Source organism: Epinephelus lanceolatus, chromosome 20 (assembly GCF_041903045.1).
Source record: "Epinephelus lanceolatus isolate andai-2023 chromosome 20, ASM4190304v1, whole genome shotgun sequence".
NCBI lineage: Eukaryota > Metazoa > Chordata > Actinopteri > Perciformes > Serranidae > Epinephelus > Epinephelus lanceolatus.
The window spans coordinates 22655730-22671973 of NC_135753.1; the positions used below are offsets into that span (position 1 = coordinate 22655730).

The 16244-nt window shown below is 41.1% G+C and overlaps 1 protein-coding gene across 18 annotated transcripts in view; it reads right to left on the reverse strand.

Annotated features, from left to right (window-relative positions):
• Window positions 1–16244, reverse strand: part of eya1 (EYA transcriptional coactivator and phosphatase 1) — a 70504-nt gene that overhangs the window by 41842 nt on the left and 12418 nt on the right. Inside the window, exon 1 of one of the 18 annotated variants that reach the window (XM_078162640.1) lies at window positions 2412–2715. The exons of the other annotated variants lie outside the window; for them this stretch is intronic. The gene's annotated coding sequence lies outside the window, so the exon portion shown is untranslated. Of the gene's footprint in view, window positions 1–2411; window positions 2716–16244 lie in introns of those variants that run through there. 18 annotated transcript variants of the gene reach the window in all.

Below are 16244 nucleotides of genomic sequence, written 5' to 3' on the forward strand. Positions count from 1 at the left end.
GCTCCAGCAATTCACTCAATAGCTACGTTAAATCTGTTAATACTGTGCTCTTCAACCTTCCAAATTATTTCCAGAAGGCCAGTTCAGCTTTGAGGGGCCATCAAACAAGATTTAAGGTGCACATTTTTATCACAACCTGCCTACCACCGTGACCACCGCAGAACGAGGGAGGCTTTACAACACAGAGATGAAAGGAAGTCCAGTGACGAATCTTAACGATTATATCACTTTTAATGCTCGTGGCTTGTTATTCAAATTCTCCAAAATCTACAGCAGTGATCTGCTATGCTGATAAAATTATTATCAGGTGAGGAAGAGGACAAAATTCTAAAATTGCTTTGTTCAAAGCTGCATTTTTTACAATTTTAAAGACGAAAAAAATGATGTAAAATCAGAGGTACGTTTGACTGTAGGCACATTTGCAGTGCGATCCCTTTAAATACAGTTTCTGCTCAGACTTCCAACTCATCTTCTTTCACACTGTAAACATATTGCCATTTACAAACAAACACACAAGTGGGTATTAGTGATTGTGGATCTGTAATGGCGATCATTTCCTGTTCTTTCAGCCCCATATTGCAGATGCAAACAGTGGCGTGTTAACAAAATAACACCCCACAGTATTTAGTAAACAGCCCCTGTCCACTAATCACCCAGTATGGGCTACTTAATAGGAGGTCCCTTATTTCCTTCGTCTTTCTCTCGCGCTCTCTCACCCCCTCTTCCTCAGTAATACTCTATCAGTGAGGCTGGATCAATTAGCCCTCTGTGTCTTTCACCATTTTCAATCTCCTCCCTGAGAGAAGAGGACAAGGGCTCGGCCGGCTAGACACATCTATACGGAAGGCATCAGGCTTTGGGCAAACAATGCCACCGTCACCGCCGACCACTCCTGCTTGTGCACACTGCTGCTACACATGCATGGAGCTCCGCAGCCAGGCAGAGAGACCCTGATCTGTCCCTGCGCAAAGCAAATACGCAGTGTAAACAGCCCCAAATCAGCCGGCTCATTATCTGTTAATTGGATAAATAAGGTTATTGTGTGAGTGAATGGTTGCAGCAGGCGATCACACACACTGTCATGTTTGTCTGCACGGAGCCGAGGCCACTCTGCAAGCAGCCTGGCTCACTCGCCTGTCCTAACCTCTCAGTTTCCTCTCTTTCATCTACAAACACACACCTTTCTAAACACCAAAAAGGGCAGGCGTTTGAAAATGACAGGAATTAGAGGATGAAAAAGGAAAGAGGGGAGGAAAAAAAAGCACAATTTGAGAGAGATGAAATGCCCTTCACACACACAATAATTCCCTGACTTGTGATGTAAGCCTGTGATCATACGCAGAACATTAAACCAGAACATCCTTCAATTAGAGAGGCTAGTGATTACAGCGGGTGAGTCATCTTTACTACACGCGAAACACTGGCGAGCGGAGGAGCAGCGCGGCCGGGAGTCGAGGCCTGTTGTCTCGGTCAGACGCTGGGAGCCTCTCAGGTCTCCCTGAGCATTCCTGGCCTCAGCAGATGGCATTAGATGTCAACTGCTTTAACTGTGTTGGTTTTGTTTGTTCTGCCAGTCAAAAAGGGACTCCTGCAGGGAGCAGCGTGTTTTCATAGCCTGATCAAAAATGTAAACTGGGCCAAGCAGAAGATCCCATATTTCAAATGAAAATGTGGATACATGTGCAACTAGGATATTAGTTTCTCTTGCTAACAAAAATATGTTTTTGCAGTTTAAATAAAAATGTGTGTGTGGAGAGAAAAATTGTAAATCATGATATTTAAGATGGAAATTTTTGGTGACAACATTTATAATTACGGATAATTTGGATGTTACATTTATAAAACTATTGGACGTACTATATGTACTATAAATACAGAACATATAAAATTGTTTAGCAATTATCAAACACACTGTAATATACTGTGAATTGCTATTTAAACAGTATCATATTACAATTTGTGTTGACTTCTTTACCAGGATGTGACTTGCATTTGCTTTCACTTAAATTAAAACTAAACATCCAGCAAGAAGAATTTAATTATTTATTTATTTTAGCTATTTATATCTAATCATCAGTGACTTACATTACGTTCCTCTTTGCTTGATATTATGATCAATATTAAAACATTTTTAGTAGCTCTACAATATTCCAGTTCTTACAATAATTAAGACATAGGTGCTAATTTAAACCATGAAAATTAATGACAAGCTAATTGCAAAAATTAAATGGCTACTCCTACTGCTCTGTTAATATGAACGCCTTAATTGAGAATTAAATCTTGAATTAAACGCTGATGCAAATGTGCCAAATAAACAAGATATTTCCACACACACACACAAGTCAGACAAGGTAAGACAAGACAGTAAACGCACATATCACACATCACGTACAAATTAAAGTCATACTCACTACAATTATGGTTGAATCCTTGTGTGTTTATCCCTTCTTATATCTTCTTATTTAAAAAAAAAAAAAACCTTCTACAGAGAGATCGTTCAGTCCAGCAGCACGAACAGCAAACTTTTTTGCTGACTTCTTCAGGTGCTGGTAGAATCTGTAGCACAATAAATGTAAACTACAAGACTACTTTTTTCTTTTTCATTTTAGGTGTTGGAACCCATGGAGCCCCGCACGGTATCTCAGGAGACCCCGGTCCTGGTGAGAAAGAGAGTTGTCCGATTACTGCTTCAGGCAGTGACTAGTGAGTGTCTGAGGAAGAGGGAAAAAAAAGAGAGGGAGTGAGAGAGTGAGGGAAAGGGAGGAGGGAGGGTGAATGAGGGAGGGAGAGGGAGGCTGCTGCCGTTTGAAAAAGCAGAAAAGTTGCTCGGTGCTCTCTCACAGGAAGACTTTGGGTCTGGAGGAGGCACGGGGGAGTTGTGCCTCACACCAGCTCCCCATATGTCATTCACTCACAGCTTTAAGCAATAGAGCCCTCTCCAGATTGTATCAGTGGAGACTAAGACAATGAAATGGCAGATCTCTCCACCGGCCTGCCTGTCCACTGGAACACCAGGCTCCGCTCACACACCCCAAGGGCCCACACTTTTCCTCTCCCCCCTTTTCTCTCTTGTTTTTGTTATGTTCTCTCTTTTTTTTTCACCACAAACCACATTTTTTTGCTCTCACTTGTGAGTCTTAGGTCGCTGCTGGATTTCTCTTTGTCATAGAGGGACTTCAGAGGGTAAACAAGGGCTTAGGTCATTAGCTTAGGTGATGGGAAGCTGGAGGTTTAACAGAGGGGGCCGAGCGGCTCGGCTCTGTCCGTCTCCACAGCAGTCTAGTGGAAGTCTTCCGTCAACACATACACACCGCGTCTGTGTGCAAGGTAATGACTGCCTTCTGTCTGCTCCAGGTTATTATTTCAACTGTGCGAAGCTGCTACACAAGGCCACGCTGCTACTGATGAGCTCAAACTGGTGATTTATTCAAGCTGGTGATGAGGCTTGTACAACTTTTGCTTCAATATGTCATGCCATTTGTTTTTCTAAGAGTATCAGATCTGTGTAATGAACGGTGGAGAGGTCAGTGGACCATCTGAAATTTGTTTAATTTCCACAGAATAAAACTGTGGGTGAAATACCGACTGTAATACTGAAAAATGATTACCGAGAAAGAGGAAATCATACATTTACAATGGTAAAGAGGTGGTGAGAGAAGAAGAACACCCACGGCTGGAAGAATAGTACACTGTGTTAGCGGTTGGCCCGCTTGTGTGTCACTGTTACTAGTCAGTGGGTGATGATAAAAATAAGAAAACGGTGATGTGTGTCACTGAAAGGGCACACTCAAACCTCCTTTGTTAATCATATGGCATGTTTCAATTAAAAAAGGACTGATACATTAGTCAGTTTCTAGAGTTCACAACCCACACTGAAAGCAGGTCAACACAAACCAACCTCTGTAGCAGCAGTCAACAAGGAGCTGACAGAAATAGACTCAAGCTGCACTGCTCCTGATTTAAATACATTGCAGTAATGATGTGTGGACGACGTGCTACCCTCTTTTCCTCCAAACCAACTGCCCACAGGTAAATCCGCAGGCTCACGTTTCAGTATCGAAGCATGAAATATATTGCACATTGAGCAGGTTCCTGATAACTCGATTGACTAATAGATGCTCGGGGACTCTCAAGTAACTATTTCTAATAGCGGAGGGGTACACATGCCAATTGAGTTACTGCATTTACTCTGTCGCTCTCTATTTCAATAAGCAGCTGTACAAAATTAGTTTGAGATGTAATTTTGCAAGTGAGTTATTTTCAAATTGCACAGTGTAATTATCCCGAGTTGTTTATGTCTCGACGACTAAACTCAGATTTTCCTCGTACTGTCCTGCATGCAGTGCAGTGTGGTATGTTTTGAATCAAGGCTCCAATCAACCTCGCAGTTTTACCGGTGATGTTTGGTGATTGCTATTTTCATGTTGAGCGGTATTAAATGGAAGGCCGTTGAATGCAAACAATCTGATGTAAAATGTAGGTTGAACTTTGGATTGATGAAACTTCGAATGATGCTTAACCTTCTGATGAAAAATACTCACATACATAAAATATTACAGCATAAAAGGAACTAACACATATTCAACACAATAATTTTTAAGCAACTATATAAACTTATCCCAATAGACAGTTTTACGTCTGCCAAATGGAAGCTTAACAAAAGATGCACTGATACTGTCCGACTGACATCAGCGCTAAAACGTCACTTGCCAAAAACTATATCAAGGAAGAAATTTGAGAAGTGAGCTAAGATTAAATGCGAAGCCGTTCTTTATTAAGGATTATCTTGATGGGACTCAATGGTCCTCATGTGGGGTTGCAGGGATGCCTGCCTGCAATTTAGAGTGAAGAGAGATCTGCACTGTCCTCCGCTGCCAACAGGTTATCCACTCAGCTTCTTGCACACATGAAAATAGACTCACTTCCAAATGGCTGATTCCGTCTTCGAGATAAGGAACGGAGGGTTAATGTACACTAACTGGAATCCTAGTGCTTGGAAAGTTTTAGATCCTGAAGCTGCGGTGGGTTTTTCCTCTGTCACTCCACAAAGGGGAACATCTCAGTAAAGTGAGTTTGCTTATCTTGACAAAGAATACATAAACAGTGTGAAAGGTGCAGGAGCGGTGTGACAAGGGATCAAATGGTGCGGATGAAACAAAATGCTAACACCCTAGTGACACAGTTGCAATATTTTCATATGCATATGCTGCAAATTTGTTTGGGTAGAGCTACTACGGTGTTTATACAATGTCACACATTGGGGGGATCAAGTTCCTTTTTTGACACAAGTCTCAGCAGAGTATTACACTCCGAACCTTCCCCCAAGAAGGGAAATCTGAACTTGGGATAACTTTGGATGAAATAACAGTTTTTATATATTTATACAGGCATTACTAGGTGAAGTGTTCACCTATTGACTAAGGAGAAAACAGAAAAAAACCCTTAACTACACAAACCTCCCACCCGCCAGCCTTGCCCCTGACACAAGTGGGACATTAAGTTTGCTGGATGGCAATTTGTCAAAGAGCTCTGTAAGTGCTAGGTACTGGATATTCCTGAGTTATTCAATGTGCATAGTTTCCTGTTGAAAATAACCGAGCTGCACAGAGTGACATATCCTTGGTAAAGCAAAGCAACACTGATGACCAAGGGAAATTCAAGATCATTTTCAATACTCTTCCATTCCTCCTCTGTTCCCCCTGCTTGTGTTTTCATGTGAACTCTGAAACTTAAAAGGCGACTTGCATAGCAACAATGACAGCTAACGCAACTGAAGCAAAAACAAAACGCAACCAACATAATTTTGAGGCTCAGAAAACATGTTACCTTGAGTTTAAGATGTCTTTCTGCATGCAGCATTCAAGTATAAACAATATAACATTAACCCATCTATCTACCAGGCTTTCATTAAACTCGAAAGAAAAACTTTGATGATGACAAGTTGCCACCACAAAAAAGATCTTGACATCGCAGACAGATAATTTTGAAGTCCCTCAAGGTAAATTAGTAGCAAGTCGAGTGCTTTCAAGTGGTGAATGAAAGTTTCGAGTGAAGACAGAATTCCTTATAAACAAACATCAGGTTGGCCCGCCTTACCGAGGAGCAGTGATAAAAGTAAACACAGCATACCTCAACATGAAAATACATTGGAGTTTTCCTCCACAAAAAGCTAGGAACAAAGGAAATGGTTAACCTCAGCGGACGTCACAAGCTTAAATTAACAGAGTGACCTTATTGTTGTCGCCATCTTGGTTCCAAACAAAAAAAGAAAGAACATGCTTTGAAACTAAATAAAATACCCATTTGAAATATAAAAAGCAAACAAGAATTTACAAAAGTCATTCCTACAGTTTGTTGTGTTAAAGATCCCAGTGCATGCTAAGTGGTATTTGATTAAAGAACACTCAGCGGACACATTTATCCACGCATATACCATGAGAGACAAGCTGTACTTTATGACCGGCGAGGCACACCTGGAGAAAGTCTATGAGGACCCCGAAAATCCTCAGACAGACACTTTATTGCTCTCCAATGGCCCCAAAAAAGCCAAACAAGCACACTTTAGAGACCTATTACTCAGAATGAGACATCACTATGGCTGGAAGTATCACCGCAGGCATTACGTTTAAAATATATAGCCTGTTAAAAGATAAAGAGAATAATAAGAGTAAATTCAGCTTAAAAAGTCACATAAATAAGGTTCAGTATATTTTGAGATATATATGTCTTCCAAAAATATCTGAATTTTAGTTTTAATATGTGATTTAAGATGTGTGCATTTGTGTGGGGGCAGACGTAATTTAATAAATGAAAGGTCTCACCTCAAGATAGTTTAAAAAGTTGTCCACAAGGTTTGCAGTTTTTGAGGGAGCTGTTATTGATGTCATCATCTAAACACTAAAGTAACAGTTGCTTTTTTAGTCACCAGTGTGGCTTTGTGAGGGGATGACTAAAAGTTTTTCACTAAACAGCCAAGATCTGAGCTGCACTTATTTTGCATCATTGTGCTGTTTTATCCAGTAAAAACATTTTTCTGACAGGCCATATGGACTTTGTACAAATTCCTCTGACATGCCTTTGTGATTTAAAATCGTCCCCAAGCCAGTGATCTAAGACCAAATATCTGCGATAAAATACTATCAAATACACATTCTTAAATTTGCCTGATTTATAAAGGAGGGAAGTATTTTGTTTCTCTCGTTTTCTTCTTATGTTGAGCAGCATTTGTCTGGCCTCAGGAGTGTGTAATCTAATTGAATGTTGGATGGACGGATTTTAAACCGAACAACAAAGCTTTCACATTGTACGGCTCACTTATTCTACATAAATGCTCTCCTAACCTTCGCCATAAATACACTGAATACAGTGTTAGATGAAGCTTCATTTCACTGGTGCAGTTTGATACTAAAAATGTTTGCAGTCTGGGAAAGGAGATAAGATACAAACCAAAAAAAGCGACCATAAATATAGGTTCGCTGGATACAACATATACAGTATATTTTTTCCTGTTCTTTCTTCTCAACGCTGCCCTACAATTTGCATACAAACAGAGGAAACATTTATATTGACAATCAGTTGATTCCAGTAACTTGAAACAAGTCATCGTCTGACTTTATTCCCAAGTTTCACGCTTGAAATTAAGTTCAGTGGAAATACAACCGCTGAGGAAACACGCTGAGCAGATATCAGTGATTATTATAAATACAGTAGGTGGTATGAGGGCAGTAAGAGGTGGGTGTGACTTTCTGGTAGTAATCTGGCATTTGGGTTTAAAGACAGAGCCTCATCAGCAGCACCACTAAATCTAAGTCAGCTGCACCCTAAAATACCAATATGTTTGGTAATAAATTTTCAGCACCCCTCTAATGGCAGCATTTGTCAGGGCAGCCCCAACTGTCTGAGACTGCTCCTGACTTGCGCAACCCGGGCGGCCAGAAATGTGGCACTCCCCGTCTCCTCCACAGCTGCCTGCCCAGTTGGGCCCAGGTCAGCAGAGAGCTGGGGGCTGGGGCGCTCGTCAGCAGGCTTGCAGTGGGTCTGGCCCAAGAGGAAGGAGGGGCTGGTCATCAGTGGGAACTTATGTTCACCACGCCACACAACTCCCAGTGGGTTAGAGTACAAAATGCAGAGGTTATGGACGTAACTTCTGCCTTGCAACCTCACCCTCTCAGGCTGACTCCCTGTTTCTGTACCCCCCTGAGTCACTCACCAAACCCCCACTAGCCCAGCCACTGTGACATTTGTGAAGCCAGGAGTCCACATAACAAAAACACATTAGGCAAATGTCTGGGGTCAAACGTCTGTTTGAATTGGCCAGATGAAAGCCACTTAGATTGGGTCTGTGCCATTCTGCTTAGAGACTAAGTACAGTTACAAAAGAGGCAGTGCTGTGCGAGCCAGTGGTTTGTCTCACTGACAGAATATGCTTCCACATTCAAGTTCTGGTGCTGTGTGTGCCAAAGGACGATACAAGAGCTTGGACAAGGCTATTTAAGCCTGGGGTATTACCAATCAGCCATCTATCCTACATAAATAAAACAGAAAAACTACAGACTGGAAAATAACTTATATTTAACCTACATCCACATTTGTTCTCTGAGAGGCAAGTGCAAGCGAACACAGCGGGGGTATTTGCAGTGATGAATGGGCATTCCCATCGGACACCAGTTTTCAGTAATTTTAAACTCCTGGACAGACTTAACAGCTGGGCTTATCTGTCCGCCTGGCCTCCTTCTGCATGTGCACTTAAAAAAGCCGAAGCTCGGATTATCTAGGCACCAAATGTCACTCGTTTTATAGAACAGCAGGAAACATGCTGAGCTGCACAATTTTTCACAGCCTTGAGGACAGTGTGAACTATTAGCGGCTTGCTGAACCAGTGGGTGCCTCCAATCATGTCAGAGGGACCTGAGGCATGACACGAAGTTCCAAAATAACCAATGGGGTAATCGCAGTTTAAGACTATGCGAGGAGAGTGCTGACGTATATGCTAATACCTTACCCCAAAGTACCTCTTGGTGACTTCTGTGCATGTGTCTGGTACATGTCGCTGCAGTCATCGTGAGTAAGGGAGACAGCCTTTCATTTAGTGTTTTTACTAGAGCACTACTGCTACACTATCAATAACCAATGAACAGGAAGAGTTGTCCAGGCTACTTTACAAATGAAAAAACAAAGACTGCATCAATTAAGTGAGGAGACCACTAACAGTGGGTTATAAACCAGGAGGAAATAGCAAATATAACAGTAGTTCATTGAAAGGAAACATCAATTCTCTCTGTCCAATCCTGTCTTACTGTAATACTCATCCACTTTCTTGAGACTTTGCCGCCTCTTAATGCAGTTCATTTGGACAAACATATCATTGTGAAAGACATCAATAGAGCCGACCGGACTGAATGATATGCCAACTTTCCATGTTTGTTTCCTCTTGATGTGTTTGGAACAGCAGTGGCCCTGCTAAAAGGTGACTTCCTCTATGAGGAAATGGAATTTGCAATGCACTCCTTGCAGCACACTCTCCCTTTGTACTTGCGTGAAAATATGTTGTATCTCATTGAGCTGCTTACAAGTGATTTGAGGAAAAACAGTCTCATTTTTTACAGTCTTTTTGTATCAGTCACCCACATAATGGTGTACAGTATTTCACTGTTTCAGTACAAGACTTTCTGCTAGAGATAACAGGCCTGCCCCCGACTAAGAATTTTCCTAGTCGACCAATAGTCGTCATTTAGGGCCATTAGTTGACTAGTCGCCTGCATGTTTACGATATTATTTAATTATATAATTATATATTTGGGTGGGGCAACACAATGGTTTGAGTTGAAGGTGTGAGAAAGAATAGTATCAGTAACATTGTTAACACTGTGCTACATTACAGAGAAATACAAAACCGTACTAATGAACCTTCATTAATATAGGCCTATATTTTATCTACAAGTGCACGTCACACACTGAGCGAGCCGCCTGTTAATGACGCTGTGGGCTAATGGGCATGTAGCTACTTCCATGTTTCAGATGATACGTCATGTTTGTAGTCGACCAATGAAGATGAGTTTACATATCACCTTGGGTTCGTCCTTCACCTTCTCAAAATGATCCCACACTTTGGATTTCCTGCCTGACATGTTATTAACTAGCCCGTGGCTACCTCCTGTGTCTGTCCTTTCAAAATAAATTCCCACATGGTCCACTCATATAGGTTTTGATTTATTTTGACAAGGTGCAGCTCCTTAAAGAGTTTCACCTTTTTTTTCTGCCACAAAGCGACCAATGAAATCTTGCCAACTAGTGACCTCACTGTCCTAATAGATAACACAATAGTTTTATAATTACAGGCTATTACATGGTGTAATTATTGTTTTAGTTAAAAAAAGAGATTATCAACAATAAGAGCAAATTGTGAGAGACAAAAACATCACATGACCTCCACCAGGCAGGACACTGACAAGTCAAACCAATCACCAGAATGACTGTTGGCATTGTACATTTCTGCAAATCACAGATATGTACCATTTGTACGTTATTATATAGCAGATATTTACGTTTCAACAACGATGTAGTTACGAGGTTTTGTTTAGGCACAAAAACTAATTGGTTATGGGCAGAAAAAGATCATAATTTGGCTTAAAATACCTGGTTTGCTGGCATAATTATGGCTGGAAATGTCGTTGATGTCTCGCTGAAAAACAACTGGTTTTGTTGTTTGCTAGTCTGGAACAATGGTCTGCAGCTTGGCAACCATTTCACCTTGTTTTTATGTCATGCACCCCCCCCCCCCACACACACACACACACACACACACACACACACACCTCCTGATGACAAAGGCAGCTTATATACATGTAATCAGAATTATGTCACTTAAACAAGGTTGATATGAGTTGATAGATGTGAGTGTGCATGCGCCACGGTGTATGCAGCCTGTTCCAGTTGCTCCTGCTTAACAAAACAAACAATATAACTACTCATTCTCATTTCATTTATAACGTTACAACCATTTCATTGTATATTGTATATATTTCAGATTGTCTACTTTAATATTTTATCTTATTTTATTTTATTTTAATGTCTAATATTTTATTTTACTTTATTTTATTTTAATGTCTACTTTAATATTTTATTTTATTTATTTCATTGTCTATTTTAGTATTTTATTTATATCTTCATCTTTATCTCTTGTTTCCATTCATGCTGTATTTCTATTTCTACTTTGCACGGAGCATTGGAACAAAAACAATTTCCCCCCAGGGATTAATAAAGTATTCTGAATCTGAATCTGAATCTGAATGATACGTATGAAATGTACAAATGTAATGTATCCATGATTTACAGAAATGTAAAAACAATTGCATTCCCTCCATAAATTACTCCCCTGACAAGAGTTTTACCTTTAAACTTTTCATCTTCTTCCACTGTAGATCGGATGTGTTGCAAAGCAGCATTACTGGAATCTAAGAGTGCTCGTGAAGAAGACTGTACAGTAAAAGGCGCATTTCAAGGGGGGGATGTAACAAACGGACTAAGGTAGGTGAATAACCACAACAATGGTGTTAGGAGTGAGCTTGATGCTTGAAAATGTATTGACAGGTTAGATTTATGTGCATTAAAAAGCTTTAAAGACAAGAATGATTGATTGTTAGTTAAGTTAATGTATCTAGTCCATAAACTAAATGGATTCCTATTGATATCTCACCTCTTTTAAAAGTCCATCTCATTCCATCTATTGTCTAGCCTCTTTAAGTCTTCTCTGTGGACTCAAAGTTTCTTACTGTATCCACGTTTGGTTATCATAAAGCAATACTGTTTTACTCTGTCTTTTTAGTTTCTTTTATTCAACAAATATTACTCTGTCTTGAACTAAACCTTGAAAATGTTTTAGGAACAATAAGACTAAAGGCAACTGTGGAACAGAGATATTACAATATGCCGAGTGTATAAGGATAGTGAATAGGACTTAAGGTTACAGACAGATTTTGAAATCGGAGTTAAGTTTGATGCAGCTGCCAAATGCCTTAAGGGACATCTTGTCTTGAACTCTGTACTTGACACCTTTGATAATTAATACGCCTTTTCAACCCTGTGAATCAGAGATAAATTATCACTTTAATATGGAGGGTTCCCTCTGATTAACCTTTTGCTAAAGACGCACACAGCGAGGGGAGACGTGATGAACTGCCAAGGACCTCTGATGATGAACACATGAATCATCAATACCAGCAGCTCCGCAAGTCTTTGCTGAAAACACAAACGAAACCACAACAAAGAAATTCCGGCCATCCGGGGTATTGCCTCTGACTCCAAAATAAACATTACGTTTTGTTACCAGGATCCGCTACTGCACTGAGGGGGAAAAGCAGACAGTGGGAAAACAAGGGAGAAGAGTGTGAAGCCTTCTTCCTCTTGACTTTGTGACTCAATTGCCGAGGCCCCAGGTGTTTTTTGTTCTCAAAACATCCAGTCAACTCTCTAGTTGAATTTCTGTCTATCAAAAACTACAAGACTAACTTCTCTCTTCTAAATGAATGAATAAAACTGTTGGTAACGCTTTCTGTGCCTTCTCGTACCAGCTAGATAGACCTATAAATAGCTCAGCAGCCTGCCATGGAAACAAACAACCACCTAGCCTCGGATCAGTTACAGGAGTAGCAACTTTTTATAGGTCACAAAAACTTCCAGTTGCCTAGGAAACAATGTGGAAGAATAGTGCACTTTTGGACGCAGAACAGGTAATACTGGTCAGGGCAATTAGAGGGCCCATTTTGTTGAATGGGAGTTATCAGAGAGCTGGCTTGGGGTAATTGAGGGGTTTGCTCATTCACTGGCCGCGGACTGTTCTGCTCACGCTGCACCTGGGCCAAGGCACCTTGAACAACTCACAATGGAAAGAAATGCCTGTTTGTTTTCTGTGAGCCAGGGGAAGTATCTGGTGGAAAGCTGTCAAAGGACGGGACTGCTGGTTTAACAAAAGGCCACTATCTGAATATTGATTTTCATTTGGGCTTGGGTAATATTGTTAATTCTGTAGCCAAGCTAAAGTGGAAAGCAATAGATCTGTTTGACTACAATTGCGTCCAGAGTGCTGAGCTCAGAACGTGTCGCCTTTCTGCATGTAACAAAACAACCATTTATCTTCATCTATTGCTCTGTGTCTGATTTAGATTATCTGTGTGCATCACAAGCTTTAATTAGATGCATCCAATACCATTCCTTCCCGATACCGGATCCGATACTTGAACTTATAAATCAGCCGATACGGACTACTGATCCAATACTGCTGCGTTAAAAAATAAAAATAACAGCTGTGCACGACTACACCTGTAAGGATGTGAAATGATTGCTAATGTTGAATAGTTTTGCAACCATTTGTAAAACTTTGAAAAGCTCTCTAGGCTACTGTAGTTTAAAACAGTGGTGCCCAACTCATGGGTCGTGGGTCCACTCTAAATCGCCCACAAGTGACTCGTGAATGTCTCAAGTTGGAAAAAATACACTTTATTTTCAAGTAAAGTGAATTTCCAGCACAGGATTTTTATTTAGAAGTGCTGCTTCCTGCTGTAGCATGAGTGAATAACGGACAGATACTTAATAGAGACAGCAAACTAGCTCCACAACAACCCCAAAAGGCAAGTATGATGCGGAATATATTAAAGGAGCTATATGTAAGAAATCTAAAGCAAACAGTCGTAAAATCATCCTAATATGTCACAGAGACCAAAGAATAATGTTCATATAACATAATGATCTCACTGACAACAATAGTGCAGCCAGAATATTTGCATTTAAAAAATTTTTTTGCGGTCTGCAAATCAAGTTTATGTTTTGAATTTGTGTGTTGACCCACTGCCGTCTACCAGTCACACAGTCAGTAGAGTCTCAGCATCAGGTACAGTTATGACTGAGCTACAATGGCTGACGGTGCGACTAAACCCAAACGACCTCGTTATGATTCCCAAAAACGCCAAGACAAAACTTGAGGCAAAATGAGGGTCTATATAGGAGAAGCTTTTAAATGGTGGAGACGGTTGAAAGCGGAGAAGAATTGGCTAACTAGCATCATAGCTAGATGGGGATGGACATTTCGAATACTTTCAACCGTTACTCATTTTCAATCATACATTGTAGCACATGTGCAGGTGGGTCATCGACCTGACCTGACCTGATTTTTTTGAGAAACAAACGTTAGCAACACGGCAAGCAGCCGGCTCCTCCTCCGCTGTATTCCGGCAGCAGCGTTAGCAGCAGAGAAGCCGGACTTGCTAGAACGGTCGGCTGGAAAACCGAAGATCAAGGACGCGGCGATGCAGCCCTGCCACGGCAGCCACCCGTGGGCAAACAAATCACCCCCAATTTCCACCAGATGCGTGTTGGTTGCGTCTGCGCTCCGGCACGGCAGCAGAGCCGATAGGATTCAATTCTAGTCAATGTGTGTGTTTCCACCTGCTGCGGCTGTGCTGCGTCTCGGCTCCATCTCAGCTGCAGCAATCCAGAGCCCACCACAACAGATACGCAGGACTTTTTTGCCTGTGTTAGATCACCGGACGCCGAAGCACAACGCAGCAATTCAGCACAGAGCAGCATCCTCGAATCTGTAGGGGAGGGGGGGTGGACACGACTTGCGGCAGTATTTTGAATTTGAGTGCAGTAACCATTTTGGCCACATTCTTACATACAGCGCCTTTAAGTTGTGTGGACCTTGAACTAACGACTGAGGAAAAATGCGGACCCCGTGGCTGGACCAGTTGGGAACCACTGGTTTAAAACATCTTAAAAATAAACTTCCTTGACGCTTAGGCTGGATGGGCGGCTTGGTTTGCGACACACTTCTTCTTCACGGCTCTAAAACAGTAGCTGTGTGTGGTTCCATAGCACAACTTGCCTAGAGCAGCGAGGAAGAATTGAATACCGAGAAAACTTTGACTTTATCTGGGTGTGAAACTACTTTTAAGTTTATTAATAAATTACGCAATGTCTGATCAGTGCATAGACCTGACCCAGCAGTTCAGGCAGTATCACAGACATTTCCAATATTTGTATCGGTATCCAACTAACTCTAGCTTTGATATTTTGTTTTTCAGAAATCAAGAAGCTTCCAACTGTCATTATATTGTTTCTCTCCAGGCCTCTTTTGTTTCCACGCTGCATTTGTTGTGGATACCTGACTACAACTCCACCACATCTGGATTAAACTCTTCCTGTAACTGTTACTAAAATCCCAACCAACATTCACAGTTGTGACTCTCAGTGGCAGCCTGGCCCATCCATTGCATGATGACTATGCAATTTACAAAATTACAAGCTAGCTGAAACCCTGCCCTAAAGAAGCCCCAGACTCTGCCTGAATTATTAATCAACTATTGATGAAGGCCTGATAAATGCACTCGGCTCACAATCCCAATGACATTCTTGCCTCCTGCCCTGGGCCACTTTTCTGCCTGCCTATATGTTTCTGTCAGATGATACAAAAGTTTGGAAGATGTGAAATGTCCTCATTTAAATCACAAAGGGTAATTGTTTTCAAGAATGTATCGGCTTACATATCTCGACTGTACTGCTATCTCTCTTGCCCGGGAACTCAAATAAGCACACTTGCACGCCAGCTAATTACAGTTTCACACTGTGTGACAGTCGACAATCTTCCCCTATTCTGCTGGCCAGCCACCAAAGACTTCTAATCTGCTCACACGAGGGGAATCAGCGTGCCAACCTGATGGAGGTATACAAACAGTAGTGGAGAATTACAGGCTGAATTTTGATTACTTCTCTGCCTTTAGGTATTAATATAATATCTATGAATCTTTAAAAAACTGAGGACAAAATTATTGAAGAATGCCAAAACTGTGACATGCTCTTTTTTCACATAGCGGACAAGTCTTCTAAGAAAACTAAATCATGACTGTACACACGAGGGAATGCATTATACCGCACGTTTTATGGTGACGCTAATTTAATGAAATAATTCACATTATCAACCGACACTAAGCACTTCAGCCGCCCCTCTGACTGACCTCTGGGCCTGGTCGTCCATATCTCCAGCACCATCACCTCTAGCAGCTGCGGAGCACTTAATAAATTGCACCTTTAACAAAAGGAAAAGGTGATGAATTGAAAAATGTTTAGCCCTTTCATGCATTATTAATGCCGCCTCTCCCTCAAATCGGCTGCTGATAAATAATTAAAATTAATCTCGTTATGGGAGTTTTCATTATAGGATAATTTAATTAAATGAAAGCCCAAGGACCTCT